Here is a 14,053-nt window from a genome sequence, read left to right as displayed (position 1 = left end):
ACCATACACCGATCATCATAATTAATGTTATACATTTGTTGTATAGGTTGTTACGGTCATGGCAACACCAAATACGTCTATATTATTTCATTTTTGGGATTTAAAAAGTTTATTCATTGTAAAAAAAACTATATTTTTGTGTCTTTTTTACAAAATTTTTATTTTATTTAACATTACTTTTTTTTAATTAATTTTCCTTTTTTTTAATCCTACAGAGGGATTTCTCATTTTCATTTAGATTTTTACCTGTAATGTACTGGCATATATCTATATGCCAGTACCTTAGCCTGCGTACTGATTGTACACAGGCAGTTAGGACATACCTCAATATGCCCTAACAGGGAATATGGTCAGACAGCCCTGGGGTCCTTTACCTTGAGACAAACAAAGTGCCAGATTTAAAAAAAAAAATGCAATGTGCTTGCTGCCATGTTTGGACCTCAGGGTATGTTCACACGGCTTATTTTTGGCCGTTTTTCAGGCCGTAAACAGACGAAAAATCAGAAGCAGAACGCCTCTAAACATCTGCCCATTGATTTCAATGGGAAAAACGGCGTTCTGTTCAGACGGGACATTTTTTTTACACGGCCGTTTTTAAAAAGTTGCCTGCGAAAAAGAAGTGCATGTCACTTCTTGAGCCGTTTTTGGAGCCATTTTTCATTGACTATATAAAAATACAGCTCCAAAAACAGCCGGAAAAAACACTGTGAAAAACGCAAGTTTGCTTAAAAAACTTTCCCTTGAAAACCGCTCCGTATTTTCAGACTTTTTTTGCTAAGCGTGTGAACATACCCTAATGCTTGAGGTCTGACACTCTTCACTGCTAATGCACCGACTGCAGAGCCCCGGGGGATGAATGCCTCATAAGTGACTTTAGGAGAATGATGCCATCTTTTCTGCATGACCTGCTCTGAGGGATTCCTCTTACCAAGAACCTTGAGGCAGTGTAATCGAGGCTCGACCAATGCTGTATTACCATGTGTTTTATACCATTTGGTTCCAGATAAAAGGAATAGAATTGTATTATGCAACAATATCAAAAACTGGCTTTGTTTTCTTCTATAAAGCATAAATAATCTAAGACAATCACCATTTCACACCATTTTTGCAACACTCACAGTTCTTCATAAGTAAATACCATGGAAGCATAACTATAATTGCCACCAAAATAAACAAGCATGGGAAACCAGTAGAAAGTTTGAATGTTTAATTAACGCAACCTGAATTATTTATGACTAGCGAGTCACTCATAAAACTGCAGGCTTACTTTATGACTTGAGGGTGCATATGGATTTTGCTGTAAAATTAAAAATGTACTTTGGTGCACATCTCGGCTGTCATAAACAAAAGATCAATCATGCACAAAAGAAATAAAGATCGTAATAGCACAAACATAAAAGATTTTAAATGGCAAAGTAAAGTGTACCAAAGAGGCAAGTTCTATATATTATTATGAGATTGTATTTTGCATATTAGAGAAAGATAAATTTGCCCATATGATTAGAAAGAATCTCCCTACAGTGTTTGACTCATTAAACGTCAAAAATAGTATTTCAAAGTAAGAATAAAATGATCTATTACTGTACCTGTCCCCAGACATGCGTTTTATTACCACCTCTCTTAGCTGAAATATCCAAGTTTTGGCTCTGACAGCAATTTCAAAATCAATGCTTCCAAGTAGATGGCTCCCAAAGTCGCCAATCGACTGTTTACTTACTTAAATCCAACCAACTTGGTCAAGTGTTTGGGTGCATATTATCCATCAAACTTTAACTCCGGTAAATTTTGTTAAAATAACACATTCTATTCTATACAGTTCACTTTTTAATAGATAAAATTACATATCCTGAAGGTAGTGGGGTCCTAGGTCTACCAAACAACTTTCTGTATAATATCACTCTCAAACTAAAGTGAGTTCTGGATTGATACCACTGAATTGTAAGGCCTCGTTCACATTCGCGTCGGGGTTCCATTCGTGGGTTCCATCTTTCGGTCAGGGAAACCAATGAACGGAAAGCCAAACGGACACCATAACTACCATTGAAATCATTGGTAATGCTTCCATTGCAAATAGTTTCCGTTTTACTCCATTCCGTAAGGTTTCCGTTTTTTTAGGGGAAACAATAGCGCAGTTGACTACGCTATTGTTTCTGCTAAAAAAAAATCTTTACAAGAAACTTCACACCTGATGCCTTACTCATATCGCTAGTCAGTTGTTCAAATTGTACATATACCAAGTAGTTTTCTCTTGTGGTTTTTTTAAATTATTATTAATGATTCATGCAATTTCTGACTTTGTGATATTTTTGCGGAGTGTGGTATTAATGTTGAATTGTTGGTTTCTCTCTTTACCGCCACCTTGAGATTCTTATGCATAAATATGTAATCTTTCAATTTGTTTTTCTTCCCATTCTTAATCCCTTAATGACACGGCCAATTTTAGGTTTTTTTTGTAGACATAGCTGTATGAGGACATGTTTTTTGTGGGAAAAGTTGTCGTTTTTCATGGCACCATTTAACCATTTAATGTATCATGTAATGTACTGGGAAACTGAAAAAAGATTATTTGTAAGGGTCAAATGGGCAAAAAACAGTGATTCGCCATTATTTGTGGGTGCACCCAGTCTGCCATGAAGACCGTTTGCACTCCACGATCACGTCCTGGGGGGGCCATGGCATGTCAGAGGGGGCCGCCCCCTCATTCTAACGCCTTAGATGCTGCGGTTGCGATTGACTGCAGCATCTAAGGTGTTAAACAGGCGGAATCAAAGTGATCTGTGATTCCGCTCGTTGCAGTAATTTGTCAGCTGTATTACACCACCAACACCTGTTGAGTATGGACAGAACTCAGTCTGTGATACCTCTCCATACTACCCCTTAATGGCTGCCATGTACATGTTTGTGGCATGTCATTAAGGGGTTATCTGGGTTAAAAAATTATGTGCAGTTGGTATAACTGCATTAGGATTGGTCACTTACTAATAAACTGTCTGTAGCTGAAATGTCTCTGTAAACCAGTTTCACGTGCAGTTACATGATCATGCTCCTTGTGTTTATCTCCTGCTTGTGCAATATTTGGTATTCTGAACAGGTGGTAACCTCCCATCTCCCTCTCCTCTTGCTTCCCTTTCTGAAGTACGAAATGACACACATCACATGACTCGCATCTCCACTGCTCCCTGCTCTCCCCCTACCTCCGTTTCTGAAGGGATTGTTTCACAGGACTGTGACTCAGTAGCAAAGAGTGAGCAATTACAGCACTACCTTACACCTTGTAATAGAGGCAGCTGTAAATATAAGCAATGTCTGTGAAAGGAGAAAGAAATATAAATGGGAACTACAGTCCTTTACATGGTAATCCTGCCCACACCAAACCCTGCCGGCATCAAAACAACAGTAATTACTTCTGAGCTATGGTGGCATCATCTAGTGAGCATTTAGATACAAACAGGTACTCTTAAAAGCAATAGTTTCTGAAAAGTTAAAATAGGTACATCATCTTTTATGCTAGAAGTGGATATGTTTTTATTTTTTTCAGTACAGATGGAGATATTTATCGTATTATTGTTTTCCTTACACTTTAGATGGTTGAGCCAATAAAATGTATTGCACAAATGAATCCTATAATAGGATACAACAGGGAATGCATAAAGGTGAGAAGGCCCCACAGTGAAGATTAAAATGGGGCCTTCTACCGATGCTGGTTAACACCACCTCACCCCTAAACACCTGAGAGAGGAGGACTTGGTGTTTGTTTGCCCCATCATCTCCTTTTCATGGTCCTTCCATACCTATTTATAGGACCTGTGCAGGGGTTATCCCTGCACAGATTCTTGCTACCTAATAAAATAAAGGATACAGTCAACCTGGCCGGGGGCCCCTTTCCCCCAGGGCCCCATTGCAGCCTCAAAGTTTGCCTGTACGTTGTATACGCCCTTGATGTTTTCCAAAATGGTAGTTTTTAGATAAGTCTACCTTCCCCAGCTGGTTTGCCACAGACATGTACGGAATCTATCCATGAGTAAATAGGGGCAGGGCTGTAGGTCTGTGGGTTACATACATTATAACTTCTGCTGCCATGAATATGTGACTATAGTATATTCTGCAGTATACAGATCATTGTTGCTAATGATCCATATATAGCAAAATTCAGAGAAATAACACATCCAGGCTAATTAATAATAATATTAAAAAAAAAAAAATGTAGGCAGATTTCTATCTATTAAAAATGGGTAAATTGTATCTGGTTGCCTGTGCATGACATTATTAGTAAACTTTTTTTTAATGAATGAAGTTGTTTATGATCTACTTTTCTATCTTCCTAAAATATAATTTTCAAAATGTGACAGATTGTAACAGCCAATAATAAATGCAGCCCAGCAACCTTAGTGACAAGAAAATGGAACTTAAAATTCTCATTAGATTTTCTTCAGCTTCTTGTTCTTATTTACTTAATAATTGCCATAACCTTTGCCAATATTCTGTCTTTCTTACAGCTGATGGAGAAAAATACCAAGGAGTAATTGGCGGAGATCATTAATAATTTCTGAGCCTGTGGTTATTTTTGAAGACATCATTCCTTTCATGTCAGCTAAAAAGACACGAACAACTAAAATTAAAATAGTTATATTTATACTCTCATATTATGTGGCAAGCCAAAAAATATGTTAATAAAATATAATTACCTACTCATTGTGATAATGATTAGCAATTAATCCATACATTTCTAGGATGAATAAAAGAGGAACAGCACAATGCAGAGTTCTAAGAAAAGATACCTCTGATTAAGACATGTTCTTTTTGGATTAAAACTGGCAAACCGCACTGCAACAAAGCTGGAAGGAGAATGTAGCATTGCATGGATGGACTCTCCGCTTTGGCTAATAGAAGGAGGTCCCGAGTGTTGGAACCTCTGCTATGATATCAATTTGTCCTAGTATGGCATATAGAAAGTGATGTTCTTGAAGAGACAACCCTTTCAAACCCCCATGTGATAAGTTTTAAACAGGGCATCATTAGGCCTCCTTCACACATTGGCAGATGCATTTCAAGGGTCTTAAACAGCTGGCACTCGCCGATCTAAACAAATTCAATTTAATAGGACTAATATGTATTCTGTCTTCTATATTATCGGCATCCATAATGCCAAAATGTGCATGCCCGCAAGGGACTCATCAATTGGCTCAAGCCAAACATGTGATCGGCAGTCAATGGAGACGCAGTGTAACAGTATAGAGGCAGCGTCATCAGAGCTGCCTGGAAGGGTAAGTATGATGTGCAAACACACTGCAAACCTACAAGTGCATCAGCGTCATCTTAGAAAAGGGGATATGCCAGTACTGCAGTCCGTGTTAACCACATCAGTGCGGTGTAACTATCATAATATACAGTATCGCTAGCTTCAGGGGCTAAATAGCCCAACCATAGATCATCTATATTGATTTAAAGGGGTATTCTGGTTACAACAAATTAACCCCTATCCGTAGGGTAAGGGATAACATGCTGATCGGTGTGTGTCTGACAGTTCGGACCCCCAAGAACGGGGAGCCCAGACCCCAAGTTTGAACTGAGATCGACAATGCGCACTGCCGCTCCATTCATTCTCTATGGCAGCGCCAGAAAAAGCCGAACACTGCAGTCGGCTATCTCTGGCACTCCCATACGGGGTCGGACAGCCACCGATCAACAACTTACCCCTTACCCTACAGATAGGGGGTAACTTGTTGTAAATGGAATACCACTGTAAATAGAGGAGCAAATACAGGTCGTCCACATACATAGTGAACAGCATCACAGTGTTTGTAGTTCCATCCTTTATGCCTCATGTCCCTAGTAACGGGGTGCATCCCACAATAATAGTGTGAGATCACCCCAACCCGGGTGCCACTACATCTCCATGTGAATATATAATTCACATGGAGACATATGGTGAAGATCCTTCGAGGATCAAATCGCTAAATGAGGAGAACTGCATCCTCCAAGTTTCATGCATCGGTCATAGGGACCAAATATAGAATATGAGGTTATCACTATGGCTTCTAGAAATATAAATAGGTCCTTAAATCTCCGATTTGGCAAAAAAACTAAGGATAAGATGTATATAAAAAATGTATAGGGGTGATAAGGGAGAAAAAGAGAGTCATCCAACTCAATATATCTTACATTGTTTTAAATTATTGTTCTAATATTGTTACACTGTGATCCAAAACACCCACTAGACCATAGGGCATGGCAAAAAAAAAAAAATATTTAAGAAAAAAGATTTTTCAATAAAAAGTACAGATAACAAAACAATATGAAATATGAGTCCAATGTTTCTTAGTTCAGACGGTGAGAGTCCAGTCGTGATATCAACGTATCATTCTGTTTAAAGAAAAAGAACGTCAAACGACAGATACACTTGTAATATACAATTGTTGTCATAAAACTATCACTATTAAATCCCATTGACCAATTCATAACAATGCTAATAGAACACAATCTGAATAGCTAACACTGGGCAAGGGGATGAAGTCTACATGCCAAGTAGACTACACCGAAGAGAGACCCACAAATTGATCAGAGTGAGAAAAACAATAATACCCATTTATAATGGACTCACTCAACCTTATTTGAACACATGTAGAGGGTAGTCTACATTTAAACAATTTGGAGATAAGGAATTGAATCTATTAATCTATTGTAACTCTCGTTGTTTTAAAACCAATTCCCTATTGTCAGCCCGTTTCAATGGGGGTAGGCTATCAATGATGGTAAATTTGAGCTGTTGGACCGTGTGTCCAGCCTCCATGAAATATTGTGATACAGGAAGTTCCTGTTTCCTAGTCCGTATAGTGGATTTATGATTATTTAATCTTAGGCGGCACTCCGTATTTGCTTCGCCCACATAGATCAAATTACACAGTCATTGTAGCACATATATTATAAAATCGCTTTTGCATATATAAAAGGATTTATCTTAAAGGACTTGTGGGTAACCGGGTGTATGAATGTATCACCCTTTATCATCAAAGGGCAGCTTTTACAGGATAAACAAGAAAAACAGTAATTACCTGTCACACAGGTCTGTCCCCTACATTTTAGATTTTTGTTTTTACTAATATACGTCTTTGAATAATGGGGGAGAACAGAACTCCAAAATTTTATCATAATAGTTGCCCAGGATCTGCAAATGTTTTTTAATGATCCCTGCAATATTAAAGGTGGCACTCTAGAGTATTAGCACACTGCAGACTATATTCAGTAAGTAATTGGAGTACAAATACAGTGACTCACAGGTGACGTCTGCTCTGGTTGGAGTCGTTCTCTTTCCCTTTTTTTACACATTCTTCACCAGACCACCATGATGACTTCTCGCTCCCCCACTCGTCTCTGCAGATGGATCTTTGGATTTCACTTTTCCAGTGCATCATACCCCAAACAGTAATAATGTCCCCACAAAGTAATGATGCCCCCTGTGTGCCCTCAAGAAATTGACAAATGGAACCTAGTAAGCAGTGGGCAAATATATATTTATCATTAAGCATAAATTGCCATTAAGGCAAAACGCATGTCCTATTTCCACATTATTCTATGTGCTGTATAATAAAACACATAACTTTAATTAAAGGCTCAAACAATTAAAAGGGGAATGTGAGTCAATAGGCTAATATAATCAGTAGGTATTGCAATAATAACTCAGTTGGTTTAAATTAGTATTGCATATCAGTATTATATATGAGAACAATGCACTCTGTTGCGGCTGCAGTCACAATGACACTAGAGATTGAGGCTGCTGGAAACATCACATTGCTATTAAAATCAAGGAAGACTACCCCCTGAGATGTTTCGCCATGCTGGAGTCATCAGGGGTTACGGGGCCCTCCACAACAGTAATAGTACCTGCCCCTTTAGGCGCCACCACAGTAATAGTGCCCTCCCACACAAACAGTATTGGGGCTAACTTAGTGCACTCCACACAATAAAGCCCACTGCGCACGGCAGCAGCCATAATCATGGTCCGTGATTACAGGCACGGACGGCCGAGGACAGTCACCCGCATGGTCCGTAAAATTGAAAAAAAAGGACATTTTTGGCGGATGCTTTCTACGGCCCGGACACCTTCCCATTCAATAATAGTGCCCCTTAGTGGCCCTCATTCAGCAATAGTACCCCTTAGTGGCCCTCATTCAGCAATAGTACCCCTTAGTGGCCCTCATTCAGCAATAGTACCCCTTAGTGGCCCTCATTCAGCAATAGTACCCCTTAGTGGCCCTCATTCAGCAATAGTACCCCTTAGTGGCCCTAATTCAGCAATAGTACCCCTTAGTGTTGCTTGCTGTGTATAGATTTCTTCAACAAAATCCGCAGCATGTGCAGAAGGCCTTACACACAAAAAGAAATATACAACAAAATGCATTATTTGAGTAGATTTTCAGAAAATCTGGCCACTGTGGTTTCATTCAGTTGAAAATAACAGAAGCTAAAATGTCAATAAAAGATCCTATATAATTCCAGCATTAGTATAAGCAGAAAGGCTACTGTAATTTTCTCTGACCAGGAGGTGAATGTTGTGTGGGGTTTATATGGCATCAATAGTCTTCTAACAAGGCTCAGGTTACGTCAATGTTATCTATTATAGATACATTGTTACCTATAGTCACTATAGTTACAGCTTGCATTGTGATTATGAACAAATGTGTAGCATTTATGGCCTGCTTCTCAAAAATCCATTTATTTCTAGAACTATCCCTGTATTCTAATAATGACATATACTGTACAATTAGTTATAATATCTACCCATTCCCTTGTTTTATTATCAAATGTGCTTTCAAGTTAACACAAGTCTTTTCATGGTTCAATAAAACACTAACACGATTAATAAAAGCAATATTATTCTGTTCTGCCAATTGTAGGGCTTCTATGCAAGATTACGTTGAATTAAATAAATTTTAAAAAAATGAGTGGGTGTTATTTTCTTTCTTCCATATGAGGTGTCAGTAAAGAATGGTTTGTGACTCTTTGTGCAATTAAATAAAAGCCCCGTCAAAGGGGACTATTCTAGTACCGGTAATAAAGAAATTCCCTTTGATTTCAACATTTTAGGTCATATCTCGTGTGTTTTTCTTTCCATAAATTAAATATATGATTTTTTTTCTCTTAAGTTACTACTATGGAATTGTTAGACTATTTGTACTGAAGCGATACATTTTTTTCTAAACCTTTTCAGGAAATGGCATCTGTTTATCTAATTGTTAAAACTGTTTTCTTTTGTAAACAGCAAAAATGAAACTGCATTACAAATCCATTGAAATTCAGATTGTATTCATAGCCTCGAAGTGTTGAATACACCATATATGTATAATGAATATGTTTGGTTTTTAATCTTTTTTATTGAGTTTTGCAGTTGTAAAATATACAACACAACACTGGGGATAGATTGAAATATGTCCTATATCAAGGCATATACAGTGGAGGAAATAAGTATTTGATCCCTTGCTGATTTTGTATGATTGCCCACTGTCAAAGACATGAACAGTATAGAATTTTTAGGCTAGGTTAATTTTACCAGTGAGAGATAGATTATATATAAAAAAAAAAAAGAAAATCACATTGTCAAAATTATATATATTTATTTGCATTGTGCACAGAGAAATAAGTATTTGATCCCCTACCAACCATTAAGAGTTCAGCCTCCTCCAGACCAGTTACACGCTCCAAATCAACTTGGTGCCTGCATTAAAGACAGCTCTTACATGGTCACCTGTATAAAAGACTCCTGTCCACAGACTCAATGAATCCGTCTGACTCTAACCTCTACAACATGGGCAAGACCAAAGAGCTTTCTAAGGATGTCAGGGACAAGATCATAGACCTGCATAAGGCTGGAATGGGCTACAAAACCATAAGTAAGACACTGGGTGAGAAGGAGACAACTGTTGGTGCAATAATAAGAAAATGGAAGACATACAAAATGACTGTCAATCTACATCGATCTGGGGCTCCATGCAAAATCTCACCTCGTGGGGTATCCTTGATCCTAAGGAAGGTGAGAGCTCAGCCGAAAACTACACGGGGGGAACTTGTTAATGATCTCAAGGCAGCTGGGACCACAGTCACCAAGAAAACCATTGGTAACACAGTACGCCGTAATGGATTAAATTCCTGCAGTGCCCGCAAGGTCCTCCTGCTCAAGAAGGCACATGTACAGGCCCGTCTGAAGTTTGCAAATGAACATCTGGATGATTCTGAGAGTGATTGGGAGAAGGTGCTGTGGTCAGATGAGACTAAAATTGATCTCTTTGGCATTAACTGAACTCGCCGTGTTTGGAGGAAGAGAAATGCTGCCTATGACCCAAAGAACACCGTCCCCACTGTCAAGCATGGAGGTGGAAACATTATGTTTTGGGGGTGTTTCTCTGCTAAGGGCACAGGACTACTTCACCGCATCAATGGGAGAATGGATGGAGCCATGTACCTTCAAATCCTGAGTGACAACCTCCTTCCCTCCACCAGGACATTAATAATGGCTCGTGGCTGAGTCTTCCAGCACGACAATTACCCGAAACATACAGCCAAGGCAACAAAGGAGTGGCTCAAAAAGAAGCACATTTAGGTCATGGAGTGGCCTAGCCAGTCTCCAGACCTTAATCCCATCGAAAACTTATGGAGGGAGCTGAAGATCCGAGTTACCAAGCGACAGCCTCGAAATCTTAATGATTTACAGATGATCTGCAAAGAGGAGTGGGCCAAAATTCCATCTAACATGTGTGCAAACCTCATCATCAACTACTAAAAATGTCTGACTGCTGTGCTTGCCAACAAGGGTTTTGCCACCAAGTATTACGTCTTGTTTGTCAAAGGGATCAAATACTTATTTCTCTGTGCACAATGCAAATAAATATATCTAATTTTGACAATGTTATTTTTTTTATTTTTTTTTTATATAATCTATCTCTCACTGGTAAAATTAACCTAGCCTAAAAATTCTAGACTGCTCAAGTCTTTGACAATGGGCAAACTTACAAAATCAGCAAGGGATCAAATACTTATTTCCTTCACTGTATAATAGATACTATAAAAGTTGCCATACAAACACTATAGTAAGAGGTCAGGTGGCGAAACGTACTAGTTTTAAATATAAGTGATGGTCCTAAAAGTATCGCTATCTGCAGTGTAAATGAATGTAGAGAAGTGTATGACGCTGATTGGTCACTGATTGGTCAGCTTCATACACTCCTCTGTACAACGCCCACTTGGCCAAAAAGTAAAACACGCCCAGTTGTTCATTAAGAAATTCATTAGCATAATGCTAATATAGGTCATAACTCCGTCAAAAATGATCGTTTTTCTAAATAAAAAACACTGCTGTAATCCACATTACAGCCCCGATCACATCATGTACAAGATAGGCCACTTATAATGTGGTGACAGCCTCTTTAACTTTATCTGCAACTTATGCTACAGTAGCTCTTCTTTGTTATTGGACCAGATGGGCTAGTCTTCCCTTTCTAAATGCATCAATTAGTCTTTTGCGCCCATAACCCTTTCACCGGTTTACCACTTTTCCTTCCTTGGACAACTTTTTGTAGATACTTACCACTAAATACCGGGAACACCGCACAAGACCTGAGGTTTTTTTTTAGATGCTCTGGCCAAGTCACCTAGCCATCACAATTTGTCATTCAGATAAATTTTTCCTGCTTCCAACACATTAACTTCAAGTACTGACTGTTAGGCTGGGTTCACACGACCTATTTTCAGACGTAAACGAGGCGTATTATGCCTCGATTTACTCCTGAAAATACGGCTCCAATACGTCGGCAAACATCTGCCCATTCATTTGAATGGGTTTGCCGACGTACTGTGCAGACAACCTGTCATTTACGCGTCGTCGTTTGACAGCCTCATCAAAAGAAGTGCAGGACACTTCTTTCAGACGTAATTTGAGCCGTTCTTCATTGAACTCAATGAAGCACAGCTCAAAATTTACGGCTGTCAGAGAAGCCTCGCAAAATGCGAGGAGGAGCTTTTGCGGCTGAAACGAGGCAGCTGTTTTCTCCTGAAAACAGTCTGTCTTTTCAGACGTAAAAGCCTGCTACCGTGTGCACATACCCTTAGGCTATGTTCACACACTAAAGTAAAAACGGCTGTAAAATACAGAGCTGTTTTCAAGGGAAAACAGACTCAGATTTTCAACTATTTTTAAAGCATATAAAGTTTTTTCATGCGTTTGGAGCTGTTTTTGGAGCTGTTTTTCTATTGACACAATGAAAAATAGCTCCAAAAACGACTCAAGAAGTGACATGCACTTCTTTTTACAGGGCGTTTTTTTACGTGCTGTTTTTTCAAACATCCCAACTGAACGCCGCTTTCCCATTGAAATCAATATGCAGATGTTTGGAGGAATTCAACTTCCATTTTTTCTGCCGTTTTTTAAGGCATTTACGCCCCGAAAAATATCTGAAAACACAGCGTGTGAGCATACCCTTATTGTGCGGTTTAAAATGTCCCACCTTTTGACAGGAGCCATTGTAACAAGATAATCAATATTATTTACTTCATCTGTCAATGCTTTTAGACCGGGTTCCCAAGTGTGCGTTTTTATTGCATTTTTAACATGTGCTTTTTTGTTTTATTTGATGAACTCCCATTGTGAGAAATGCACATTAAAAATGCAACAAAAACGCACAATGTGAACACAACCTTAAAGGGGACTTGTGAGCAACATTATGCTGCCCTTAGTGGCCTCTACGCGGGGGAGGAGGGGAACTGGCAGCTCATGAATAGTCCTAGCTTCTTTCTCTCAGCGCACGCAACATACTGCAGCATTTATACTGTAAGTTAACAAAAAATAAAAGTACATTCCCACGTAAGTGATAGACGGCTAAAATCAACGTGTCTGCCATTGCTTTATGCTGCCGTCAGAGAGGCAGCATAAAGTTGATAACAAGTTTCCTTTAAAATTATGGATGAACGGTGTATCTCATTTATTGCTTAATTCTTTATAACCGTCAATGCAATTTGTCAATAAATATTCCTTATAGCAGCTCCAAAGGTGGATTTTCACATTAGTACATCGCACAGTAAACCTCTTATCTTATATTTTTTGCATGTTATTTTATTACTGCAATTTTGAATTCCTTTAAAAAAAAATATATTTCAAAGGAATTTTCCATATTCCATCAATTCCCTGTTAAAATGTTTTACAACATGCAGTGTGTTATTTATCAGATGCTTAATTTCAGTTAGCCCTTTGGGAAGGCTGCAATAAAACATCTGTGGATATTGCGATGCCAAGCTGTATAATGATCGCATTGCTGTGAGACCCATTAGCACTTAGTTAAATAAATTCTATCTTCATAGAACAGGTGAACTGGTGTCAGAGATAGTGCTGCTATTGGGCTCATGCACACAACTGGATTACATCTCAAAATAGAAAAGTCCAGCTCATTTTATATGTTTCCACAGATGCACGGAGGTTCAAAGCAGCACTTTTTAACAGTAAAACAAAACAAATTCCAGCATCCAGTTTAAGGAACGTAAAATCTTTTGCCTTTATTCAGGTTTCCATTTAAAATCCAAAAGGCAAGACATTCACCGCTTACGCGTTTCTGGGCTCAAATGGCCCTTAAATGGGTTATCCGACTTCTGAAGAAAAAATAACAACTGCAGCATATTTTATAAAGAAACAAAAAAAAATGACCTCTCAAATCCCCAGCAGATCCAGCACAGAGGGTCTGGTGGTCCCCCCAGTTTTTGTATGCAAGCGGCCAGTATGTTACCACTGCAGCCAATCAGTGGCCTCAGCGGTCACTTGCCATTCTTCTGGTATCACCCCTAAACGATGGGAGCCATGATGCCAGTAGACTTTTCTATAGTCATAAACTGGGGTAATTAGAGTTCATAATCTATAGGTGATGGATGGCACTATAAGGGTATGTTCACACAGGTCGGATACGCTGCGGAAAAGTATGCAGCATATTCAACCTAGAGCCCACTGGAAATTTCGTTCAAAACCTAGAGCCCACTGGAAATTCCGTTCAAAAGGCCGCACGAAAATGTGGTGCAGATT

The 14,053-nt window shown here is 38.8% G+C and overlaps 1 long non-coding RNA gene across 1 annotated transcript in view; it reads left to right on the top strand.

Moving 5' to 3' along the window:
- LOC142652984 (uncharacterized) overlaps window positions 1-4,692 on the top strand; it is a 51,098-nt gene extending 46,406 nt beyond the window's left edge. The window contains exon 2 of the long non-coding RNA XR_012848005.1: window positions 4,497-4,692. This is a non-coding gene — a long non-coding RNA (uncharacterized LOC142652984). The remainder of the gene's footprint in view (window positions 1-4,496) is intronic.
- Window positions 4,693-14,053: the final 9,361 nt, after the last annotated feature.

This window comes from Rhinoderma darwinii, chromosome 5 (genome assembly GCF_050947455.1).
Source record: "Rhinoderma darwinii isolate aRhiDar2 chromosome 5, aRhiDar2.hap1, whole genome shotgun sequence".
Classification (NCBI taxonomy): domain Eukaryota; kingdom Metazoa; phylum Chordata; class Amphibia; order Anura; family Rhinodermatidae; genus Rhinoderma; species Rhinoderma darwinii.
This window is presented reverse-complemented; position numbering and strand designations above follow the sequence as displayed.